Source organism: Parasteatoda tepidariorum, chromosome X1, assembly GCF_043381705.1.
Source record: "Parasteatoda tepidariorum isolate YZ-2023 chromosome X1, CAS_Ptep_4.0, whole genome shotgun sequence".
NCBI classification, from domain to species: Eukaryota; Metazoa; Arthropoda; class Arachnida; order Araneae; family Theridiidae; genus Parasteatoda; species Parasteatoda tepidariorum.
Genome location: NC_092214.1, coordinates 70,202,038 through 70,213,368, shown reverse-complemented (window position 1 = coordinate 70,213,368; position 11,331 = coordinate 70,202,038).

The window sequence follows — 11,331 nt, the reverse complement described above, 5'->3', positions numbered from 1 at the left end:
TAATAATACATTGAAAAAATTATATGGTACATGGGCCAAAGTAAGTGTTCGAAGTTTCTGCCACCGGCTACAATATACACCTCACATCTCCGGCGCATGGACATTCGAACATTTTGCAATACTCCAGGCATATATCGCAGGCAGCTGCTGTGATTCTTGCAACCAGCATTATCAACAGGGGTGTCATAAACCAGTGTTTTCATATTACTCCAGAAATCAAGACATGATAGGTCGTTTGACTATCACATGATAGGTCGCTAGACATGATAGGTCGTTTGACCATATAACTTTTTCAATGTATTATTATAGCGATTTTTCACATACGGTCTCTTTTTTTTATGGTGCTTCTGTGTACGTCACCGCTTCAGGAAAGTATTTCCGACCCCACATAGCTATATGATTTCGAGTCGTCAGGATGCTCCCTACCCCTCTTAAAAGTTCTGAAGCGCTTAACTGAGACACCCTTATATGAAAACTTCTTAGTAAGCTTTTCATCCAAACAGTTTTGAGTCATTCTCACAAAAGCATTCATTTTCCTATGTCAGTATACTTTATTCCTGTTTTATGACTTAATCACGTTTTTTTTTATAAGTGGAAGGTGTTTTTTAGAACGTATTTCAACAAAATAACAAGATTACCATTTTTAATTTTTATATATTTTTTAAACTGAAATATTACCATCCTTACGTGTCCTTACTATTGAAATAAAAATTTAAAAAAAAAGGAGTTTCTAAGAAAGTAAGTAAAATGCTTACAGAGCTGCATTTCTATTTTAGGATATTGAAATATATGTATACAAAATATGAAATATTAAGAATACCAATTTTAAGTTAAGTATTAAGAAAATCAATAAGGAAGTTACTTGCCTTTCAATAGTATCAATTTAATCTACACGAAAAAAAGATTTAAAATATAAATTTTTAAATAAAAAATATATCCAACAAGTGATTAATTTTTAAAAAAAAAAGTTTTTAATATTTTTGAAAAAAAAAATTAAACAAGTGATTAACATTTTTTAATAGCTGTTAATATTTTTTTAAATAAATATTAAACAAGTGTTTACCTTTTTTTCAAAAAACAGGTAGCAATATTTAAAAAAATATATTAAACAAGTGATTAACGTTAATGTTTAAAAAAAAGATGTTAATATTTTTAAAAAAATCCAAAACCACAAAGCTAAAAAGCGAGCAAGGGGCATCTAAACAAGTATATTCTACTCGGGGTACTGATCTAACACCTCTGCAAGTTACTGTTATCGTGAAATCGAATAAACAATGAGTTGATTTCAAGATAAAAAGAAACACAATAGAGTCAACAGGTCCCCTGTTAGAACCATGTTTTCTTCTGAAGAATATTCTTGAGAAGAATATTCTTGAGAAGAATATAAGAGCTGCCAAATGCAGTTTTTATTCGAATCAAACAACCATTATTAGTGTCACTTGCTTTTCATGAGATGAATGGTCTCCTGATGAAATAATTGAGCCTTAAAAGAGGCACTTCTCCTCTCTTCCCAAAAGAAAAAAAGAAAGTATTTTTACGTAAAAAGATTAATTTCTCTGTTAAAGAACTTAATTGCTCAGCAGGACTATAAGCAGGGATCGAAAAATTCCGTAGTTTTGCTGAAAGTAATTTTTCCCTAATGGGGTTCTGTGGAAGACTCACAGGGGTTCTGAAAGTTTAAATTCTTTAAGCCAGAAATGATTTTTGAAAGCTTTCATTATATTTCGATCCAAACAATAAATTATTCGATATTATGGTTATTTTTATGCAATGATTTAAGTAAAATAACAATAAGGGAAGAATTAGCATATTTTCTTGAAAAAGTATTTCCTCCGATAACAATATATTGAATGAATTATTATAGGGATATGCATTTATAAAATATGCTTTCTTATTTTTCATCGAACTTTTCAATTCAAAATAAAAAGATAAAATCCTAGAAATAAGTATTATCTTTCTCAGATTCAACGCTCATAACAGTTCATTTTCGAAAAGTTAGACATAGAACCTATAGTTTTAAGTCTATTATTGATAAATCGATGATTGAATAAATTTCATTCATCATATTTTATTTTATAACCGTAGTGGAACAACCGACCCAACCGACCCCTACTAATATTCAACTCTATATCCTTGTAATATTGAAGCCAGTCCAGAAGACAACAAAACTCCTGGATCAAGTATTGGGAGAAATTTTGCCTGTGTGGAGGATTTTTTGATGCAACTAACCCACATTTACGTTACATGGAGAGGAAAGCCACGAAAACCTTCCACTGTTAGCCTAATGGTAAGGGGATTCTAACCCATGACCCGTCTACCACTAAGGATATCTTACGTCAGCACTGTGGTCGGTGCTAGCCGGGTGCGGAATTCGAATCAACCAGCTGTCGCTGGGTTCAAACCTGGTTCACTTCACTGTGAGGCGAGCGCTTTATTCCCTGAGCCACCACGGTTCCATTCGTCATATTAATATGATCAAAATAATTTGCAGTTTTTATTTACTTTTTGGTTCAATTCACAGCTACTAATTTTGTTTATTAGTTTGGAGGTCCTTCCAATATATGCTCAATCATTTAGGGTTCCGTAGCTGTAAAAAAATTGGGAATCTCTGGTCTAAAGAATTGCAGCTGTTAACCAATAATTAGGTATTTTTAAATTTATAAGTCCGAATACTCTTGTTAAAATATAAATAAAAAAGATTGATTCCTCTTTACATAACACCCGCACATAATATTCTTAAAATCCCCCTTTTTTTTAACTTGGATGAATTCATGTTTGATCTCGTTTCGACCTTTGATTATTGAGGTGGGAATTTTACAAATTTAAAAATTTAAATCTGTCTGGCAATCACGAGAAGTGCTCACTGATCTCGTATAGCTGATTATTTTTAAAACAATCGTACTTAATAAGCAAATGAATTATCGATAGGAATAAAATTAGCTAAAAAGAAGCGACGTTCAGAAATATTTTAATACTGAATAGTAATGCTATAGATAACTTTAAGTAAGTTCAGATAATCGTGGAACAATCTCATTCCGTGGTTCAACTACGAACCTGGAATAATATGTGCAATAATTTTCAAAATACAAGTAATTCCTCATCAAAAATTGTAATTGTTTTTTTTCTGGTCTATTCATATTAGAAACGTTAAAAAGAAAACATGCTTTAGATCAATTAATTTGGTTACTTTTTTATAATAATAATTTTTTTAAAAAAATTGCCTTTTGCTTAGCTTTTTAAAACGCAACGCCAATTAGGTTCTTTCCGTTATATGTTGGTAGCTAACAAGATGGTTAATCTAATAGAAAGGTAAATCTAATTTTATAAATAAAGGTTGAAAATAAATACAAAAAAGTCACTGAAATTGGGAAAAAAAAACAATAAATTTTATTAAACCCAAAACAAGAACTTTTCCTTCTTAAAATTGCATGTATAAATTTTATACAAGAAAAAGTTAATCATAACAAAATTAATCACTTCCTTATTATGTTCAGACTTTAAAAACAGCTTTAATGTATTTTAATGAGCAAAAAAAGAAGAAAAAAGTATAATAATCGTGAATAACTTTTGATCTGATTATCGGATCTTCACGTACTGCGTTTCTATAGTTTGTTCAAGAAAGCTGGAAAGTTTGCACCCTTAATGTTAATGTTTCGTTTTACGTATTTCACCATTTCTGGAGAACTTTTGAACCGAATAGAAAAAATTTTACTCGTAATTTTAAAACTCGGTTATCCAAAGATAATTCCTCAAGAAAAAATTAATTCCTATTTATTATTTTTTATAATTTAATTTAATACTGATCGAATAAAAAATACTGATTTACAAGGTATACACATTTTTCTCCATTTCAAGAAATGTTACTTTATACAAAATTTGAAGATACAAAATTTGAAGATTGAAAATACAAAATTTGAAGGAAATCGACCAAATAGTTCCAGAGAAATCGAAATTTAAAAATCTAACTTTCTTAAAATTCAATTTTTCCGGAAGTATTGGAGCGATTTCGTTTAAATTTTAATACAAATAAATATGAAATGATATAAACTAAGAAATAATAAATAAGAAATTATATAAATAAGAAATTATATAAATAAGATATATATATATAAATAAGAAATTATATAAATAAGAAATTATATAAATAAGACATAAATAAATAAGAAATAATATAAATACGAAATAATATAAATAAGAAATAAATAAATGAGAAATAAATAAATAAGAAATAATACGAATATAAATAAGAAATAAATAAATGAGAAGTAAGTAAATAAGAAATAATGCGAATATAAATAAGAAATAAATGAGAAATGTTATTTTTAATATCTACTTCTGACTCATTAAATTTTAAAATGATCTATTTCGGTACCAAATTATTTGGGGAGCTATAAAGACTTCCTAAATATAAAACACTATTTAAATTATGAAGGAAGTTAAATTATTTTTTTAGACAAATGATCTTAGAAAATATTATTTGTGAAAACAATCTTTTTCATAAGTCGTTTAAATAATTTTAACAATTTTATTGTGATAAATTTAAGTATGAGTACAAATCAAAATAAATTCCTAATAATTCCTAAATAAAGCATTAATAATCCATAATTCTATATTCAGTAATAGATAAATAAAAACGTTTCACTCTGTTTAAAAGTGAATTTATGTTAATAAATATATCACTTATAATATCGCGTCTCATTTATTATTCCTTTTTAAAACGGTTTTTCTAAGTGAGTAAAAAAGAAATCTAGGGTAAGATATTTCTTTTAACATTTAATTCATATTTTTATTCCGTAAGCATTCATATGTTAATATACATCCCTAAAACCCTCTTACATTGTCCTTAACCTTTCCCTCATAGTATAATTTTTTATTATTTTTTTCGCGGTTAGAGTTCGTGCTTAGAAGATGATGTCATATAATAAAGACATACCTTTTTTTACAACCTAAGTTATTGGAGTTTATTTAAACACTTTCTTTTTCGTCTTTTATACTATTTCATAATTTCGAACTACTTTTCCTCGATCAAATTGTATATCTCTGTATGAAATTGTATATGTTTAGAAATTTAAAGTTTTCTTTTTTATTTAATTTTAAAATGACATAATATTAGAAAGAACAACTCCGCTTGTAGTTTTGACTAAACAATTTCCATGAATTGTATCGATCATTTCCTTAATTTTTTTATTTCATTTATTTAATAATTTTATTATTATGTTTTTTTTCACTTGTTGTAATTGTGACATTTTCTAGAGTTTCGGCGTGTTTAGAAATTTGTACGAATAATTTTTGTTTTCGAGTAAAAGTTTAAGCAAAGTAATTTGAAAAGTTAAATTTTTAATTGAAATTGTAAGGAAATGATTTAAAATTTTCAGTATAAATGTAAATTTAGTTGCATAACATATTAGGTAAAATGATTAATTGAAATAAATAGTTATTAATCAATGTACACAATTATTATTTATAAGGAAATGATTTTAAGAGAATTTATATCGTTATAACAGAGAGAAGTTGAGATGTTTGTTAATAAGAGATGTATATACTATTTTTCGATTTATTTGGATAAGTTTAGATTTGAACTCAAAAATAGAAAATTCAATTTTGTTGTTATTGGTAAATGAATTAGTTTACATTCTGAGCTAATCATACTCTACCCTACAATAATGGAAGAGACACTTTCACTTTTCAACATTTTTTAAATTTCTCAAGAAATACTCAGAGAATTATTTTGTAAATTTAGAGTTGTTTAGTTCATGCGATTTTTCATACTCTGAAAAAAGTTTTAAAGCTTTCAGAGGATTGAGAAGATGACAATAAATTACAGAAGAAAACTAGTATTTTTAAACAACCTGTGCCAGAAAATCAGGCAGTAAGCTTGTCACTTGTATTGATTACTTCAATTGTTATTTGCAACAACTGCATAAAATTTCGTAATTCCAACTTAAATATTTGTAGAGATATGGGTATTTTAATAAAAAACTAATTTTATTGTCTTCCGTTTTTATGCTATAACTTTAAAAATATTCAGTAAAATTAAACAAAACTTTTAGAGCAATTTAAAATTAAAAACAAATTTTTTTAAAAGAGTTTTTTGAAAAAGTTCGCTTAAAACTACGAAAGATATGATTATTTAAAGTAGTTCTTTTGTGCTGTTTAAAATGTTAATAATAATTTTTTTCTTCATAATTTTGTAGTGAATCGTATTTGGTAACAAATGAAAAAAGTCTTATTTGTATATCTTAAAAACGTAAAAAGTTACGAGAAATTTTCTGTGTAATCTTTGTACTATTTAAAATAAAGCTCAAAATTATTAGAGGTTTTAATAAAAATGTTTCTATAAATACTGATCAATGTAAATTTGGGAAAAAATATCGAGATATGTCGTGAAATGCTGATATTTCCTACGATATACCATGATATTAAATTTTCAATTTAGACAAGCTCTAGTAAGCAGCTATCTGAAATCTAGTAAGCAGCTATCTGAATGAGATTTTTTTGTTTTTAGTTTTTACGCAATGTTTTTGTGTTTTATTCCAATTAAAATGCAATAAAATGTAGAAACTTTTGCTTTGAAAGTAAATATGGTATGAATCACAGACAGAAGTCTTAAACATTGAAGTTGTTATCAACTTTAATCCACTCTCCGAGCATACACTTGAGTTAAAAAATATTATTCTGAATTTTTTGAAGTATATTAAAATGTTATTGAAGTGAGCAACAATTTTAAGAACTCTGTCTACAGATTGATAAATGTCTGTCTATATAATTGCGTTGTTTCCTGGATGACCTTTCACACACCCGACTTAATGAGGATGTCCTCGGATGATGGGACAACTCGGTGGACAAGGACAAATCACCACAAATATTGAAAAGATTACTCTTACGCGACGACAGGAAATCATATTCAGGTAGTTTCTTTTCCATTGACCATTACAAACATATTCACCTACAAATATATTTGATAATCTTATTTTATAAAAGCAGTTATCTAGTATAAATTCCTTTCTCAATTTCTTTGGATGAAAATTAAATATTCAATCATCTAAATCAGCGATTCTTAACCAGTGGCCCCAAAAATTGCTGCGTAAATTCCTTGCAAATCACCTTGTAAATGCATAAAAATATGCTTGCAAAAATAATTTTTAAATATTTTTTATTAAATAGCTTTCAGTGGAATAATCGAACTTTATGTGGCTTGATGACTCTGAATGAGTTTTCTTTCAGAAACTACGATATCACTATTTTTCCCATTTACATCTTCCCCAAAATTTTCCCCAAAAAGAAGTGTGACAACTATATTTTACATTCCATATTTTATTTATTATTTTTCTTTTACTATTTTCAAAATTTAGTAAAGAGATTTAATATAGAGAGGAAATAGGCCTATTTAATATAGAGATTAAATGGGCCAGCTTAACTATATTCACCGATTAAATTGCAATGCTCTCTTTTTAATAAGTATCTTAACCTGAAGAGGTATGTGGTATACATTTGATTTGGTATGGTTTCTAGTGATTGATAGGTATAAATAGATTGAGAATTACTGATCTAAATAATTAGGTTTAAACAAATAACTATAATCAGAATTGTCCCTTTTAGACTAAATCTAGTATGTGCTTCAAAACTTTCATTTTACTCTTTTGCTTCAATTGTTTTAATTGCATGCATGGGTGTATGCTTGACCGATCCAAAAAAATTGACCAGTAGACGTTCTGGTAAAAGATTCTTAACAAGGATGAGTTCATTGTTTATCCTTTCAAAGTATTTAATACTTGTTGATCTTTAACATTTACCGAAACACGCAATTTCAGATGTAGATGCAAGTCAAACATCACATCAGCAACAGTAGATAAAATAATGAATTCTAAGCGGATAGATATCAACTACTACAGAATTTTGGTTGCTAATAAAAGGTGAGCAATTAGAAGCAAATAATTTAGACTTCAAATGGTTTGTATTATTTTTAGATAAGTGGTCTTACATTGGATAAACTACGTCGTAAAGTGTTAAAGTGGTATTCATCCAGCAACAGGCTTAGAACCATTACATATTCAAGATCTGATGTGCTTAAATTATTTTAAGAAAGTTTTTAGTAAGAAAAGAAATTAATCTTAAAACATGAAAAAATATCTTATAAAATATTTTTTTTCTAAAAATATATGTATGTATTATAAAATATTTTTAATATTTATTAAATTTCATAAAAAAAATTTAAAAACATTTTTATTATAAATTTTTTTAAATATAATATTAGGTTGCTAATAAAGTTCTACAGCACCCTTGCAGCATCTCTTGCTGAAAGATCTCGTATATAGCAATAACGAATCAAAACCCGAAGTTCAGTTTTATCCAAAGTCATTTATAGCTAATTGATGAAAATTTAAAATAACAACAACACAAAATGAAAATTCATAAAAGTTGAAATTTTCGAAACTGTTGCAGAACTTTTTTTAACTGTGGCAGAACTTTTTTTTTCTATTAATATTTTTTTGTATAAAAAACTGTATGCTGGGTGTTTGACCAGAAGATGATGGCGCATTGTTTCAGTAAAAGATTTGGAGATGGAATAACGTTCCGGTTTACGAATATTAGACATGATTATATGAAAGATTGGTCAAATCAATATTTAAAATCATCACACTCGCCATCCTGGGATTAAGCAAAAGTTCTGCTTTATTTTTTATTTTTTAAAAAAGTAGGTTTTTTGATTTTTTTTTCTTAATGCAAAGTTTTTAAATTAAAAAAATAGTTCCATGATACTACTGTTTCAGGAAAGTTTCGCCGAGCTTGGTTTTCACTGAGCTTAACATAACTAAGGACTGGTCGATGGAACAATATGAAATTTTGCTCATTTCCAGATAATTGCCTTATTTTACTTTATAACCGTCGCTGAACATCAGATCCAATTTTAGATTTAAGACTACCAATGTTCTATTCCGTAGCCTTATAATTTTGAACCCAATCCAGAAGACAAGGGAATTCCTGGATCACATATTGGGCAAACTTTGCCTTCCTGAATTATTTTTAATTCTTTGAATTTATTTTTATTTCACTCTGTTTCCTCTACTGCATTATGTAAGAATATATTTTTCAGTGTAGTAGAATCTCTCAATTTGTCATGTGCACGCATCTAGAATTGAATGTGAGAGAGAAATGTCGAAGAGGAATTGTCAACAACAACAAACATTCAAAAAAAAATTTTTTTAATCATCTGCAAGATTCCCAATCAGAAACCCTCTTTGCAAACCGTTAACTTCAAGAATTTATTTTTATTTCGTTCTTCTTCCTATACTTTTTATTTTATTTTATAACCGTCGTTGAACAGCGGACCCAATTTTGAGTTTACGACTACTAATGTTCAACTCCGTAGCCTTCTAATTTTGAACCCAATCCAGAAGACAAGGAAATTCCTGGATCACATAATGGACAAACTTTGCCTTCCTGAAGGGCTTTTTAATGGAGCTAACACGCATTTGTGTTACAAGGAGAGAGAAAACCACGAAAATCTTCCACGGTTGGCCCACAAGTAAGCACTGTGGTAGGTGTGAACCGGGTGCGGAATTCGTATCGACCAGCCATAACTGGGATTCAAACCCGATTCACCTCATTGGAAGGCGAACGCTCTATCCCCAGAGCCAGTTATAAAACTTTTTGATATGAAAATGTTATTGAGGCAATCATTATTTTTAGAGTTAGTTTCCTTCAAAGTTGTTTTTTTCTTTTGAGACACGTAATGTAGTGTAGAGAAAGTTATTTTTTTTACATCCATAAACTCTTATGTTTGAAAATTGGCAATGCGTCTCCTTTTGTTTGTATTTCGAATTTGTCTTAAAGTAATTAAATCGCTTATATTGACAGTCTTATGGATTTTTCGATATAAAAGTAAAATAAATTTAAAGAAAATAAATATTTTTTTGTAGCTATGTGCTATTAAAACTAAAGATTAAAATACTTTTGAACTTTTTGAAAATTTCGAATTAATTATCAAATGTTGGTGTTTTTTTATGAATTTTTAAAATATTCCGATAAAGTTTTTTTAAAAAATCAAATTTTTCCCGTCTTTTTGACACAATTAAAGCCAAATATTCTCCTTTCATTAAAACGATGTTTGGATTATTTTTATTAAGATAACTCTTTGTTGATATTTATCGAGATTATACACTCTATAACAAAAAAATCGACGCACCGAGAAGCACTCACGCCTGCACACTGCCGAGCCAGATTACACTGGTGCATGGCTCGATCAGTCTGGAATGATGCCGACTAGGGACGTATAGTCTTTAGCGACGAATACCGCTTCCAACTGTGTCCTGACGATCATCGAAGATATGTTTGAAGACGCACAGGGCAGAGGGGAGATCCTGCCTTCACTATTGCACGCCACACCGGTCCTCAACAAGGCATTATGGTCTGGGGTGCCATTTCCTTTGACAGCCAGATCCATTTGGTCGTCATTAGAGGTACACTTACTGCACAGCGGTACGTCGACGACATCCTAAGACCTGTTTTGCTACCGTTCCTTTTACAGCACCCTGGGCTGGTTTTTCAGCAGGACAATGCCAGACCACATACGGCACGTGTTGCTATGAACTGTCTGCAAGCTTGTAAAACTCTTCCTTGGCCTGCCAGATCACTAGATCTCTCTCCCATCGAGCATGTCTGGGATATGATGGGAAGGCGATTGCATCTGGCACGGAATGTTGATGACCTCGTTCGACAATTGGATCGNGTAAAATTCGAGTAATCGAGAATAATTCACCAATTTTCGTTTCAATCGGACAACTCCTTCTTGGTGCGACGATTTTTTTTGTTATAGAGTGTATATTAATACTTATCTAGAATTTCTGAGTCTGCTTTCTACGTTCACGTTTCAACAATCAACAAAGAAGAACAAATTTTAAAGATTTGAATAACTAAATCCTTGTTTTCAGTTTTATTTATAATAGTTTGGTAATAAATTTAAAATCCATGAGATTTTTCAAAAATTTCATCAAAACTCACGTTTTTTACATACTAATTTCTTTATAACCAAAGATAACAAAATAATGAATTAAAAAAAAATAGAAATTCTCACACTATGTAGAAAGGTTCAGTTCGATTGCAAAGTTTAACTATGGGTGCTTTCCTGAAATAAAATTAAAGATCTGATGTCTGATTCTGATAATATTTTATATCAAACATTTTATCTTTGAAAACCTCTTTAGGAAAAAGTTTCGACTGTGCCGATCAATGTACAGTTAGTGTTGAAGTTTTAAGCTATAAGAGTTTCTGAAAAGTGTAAAAACAATTTATAGATTTTGCAAAAAATAAAATAACACATTGAAGAACACA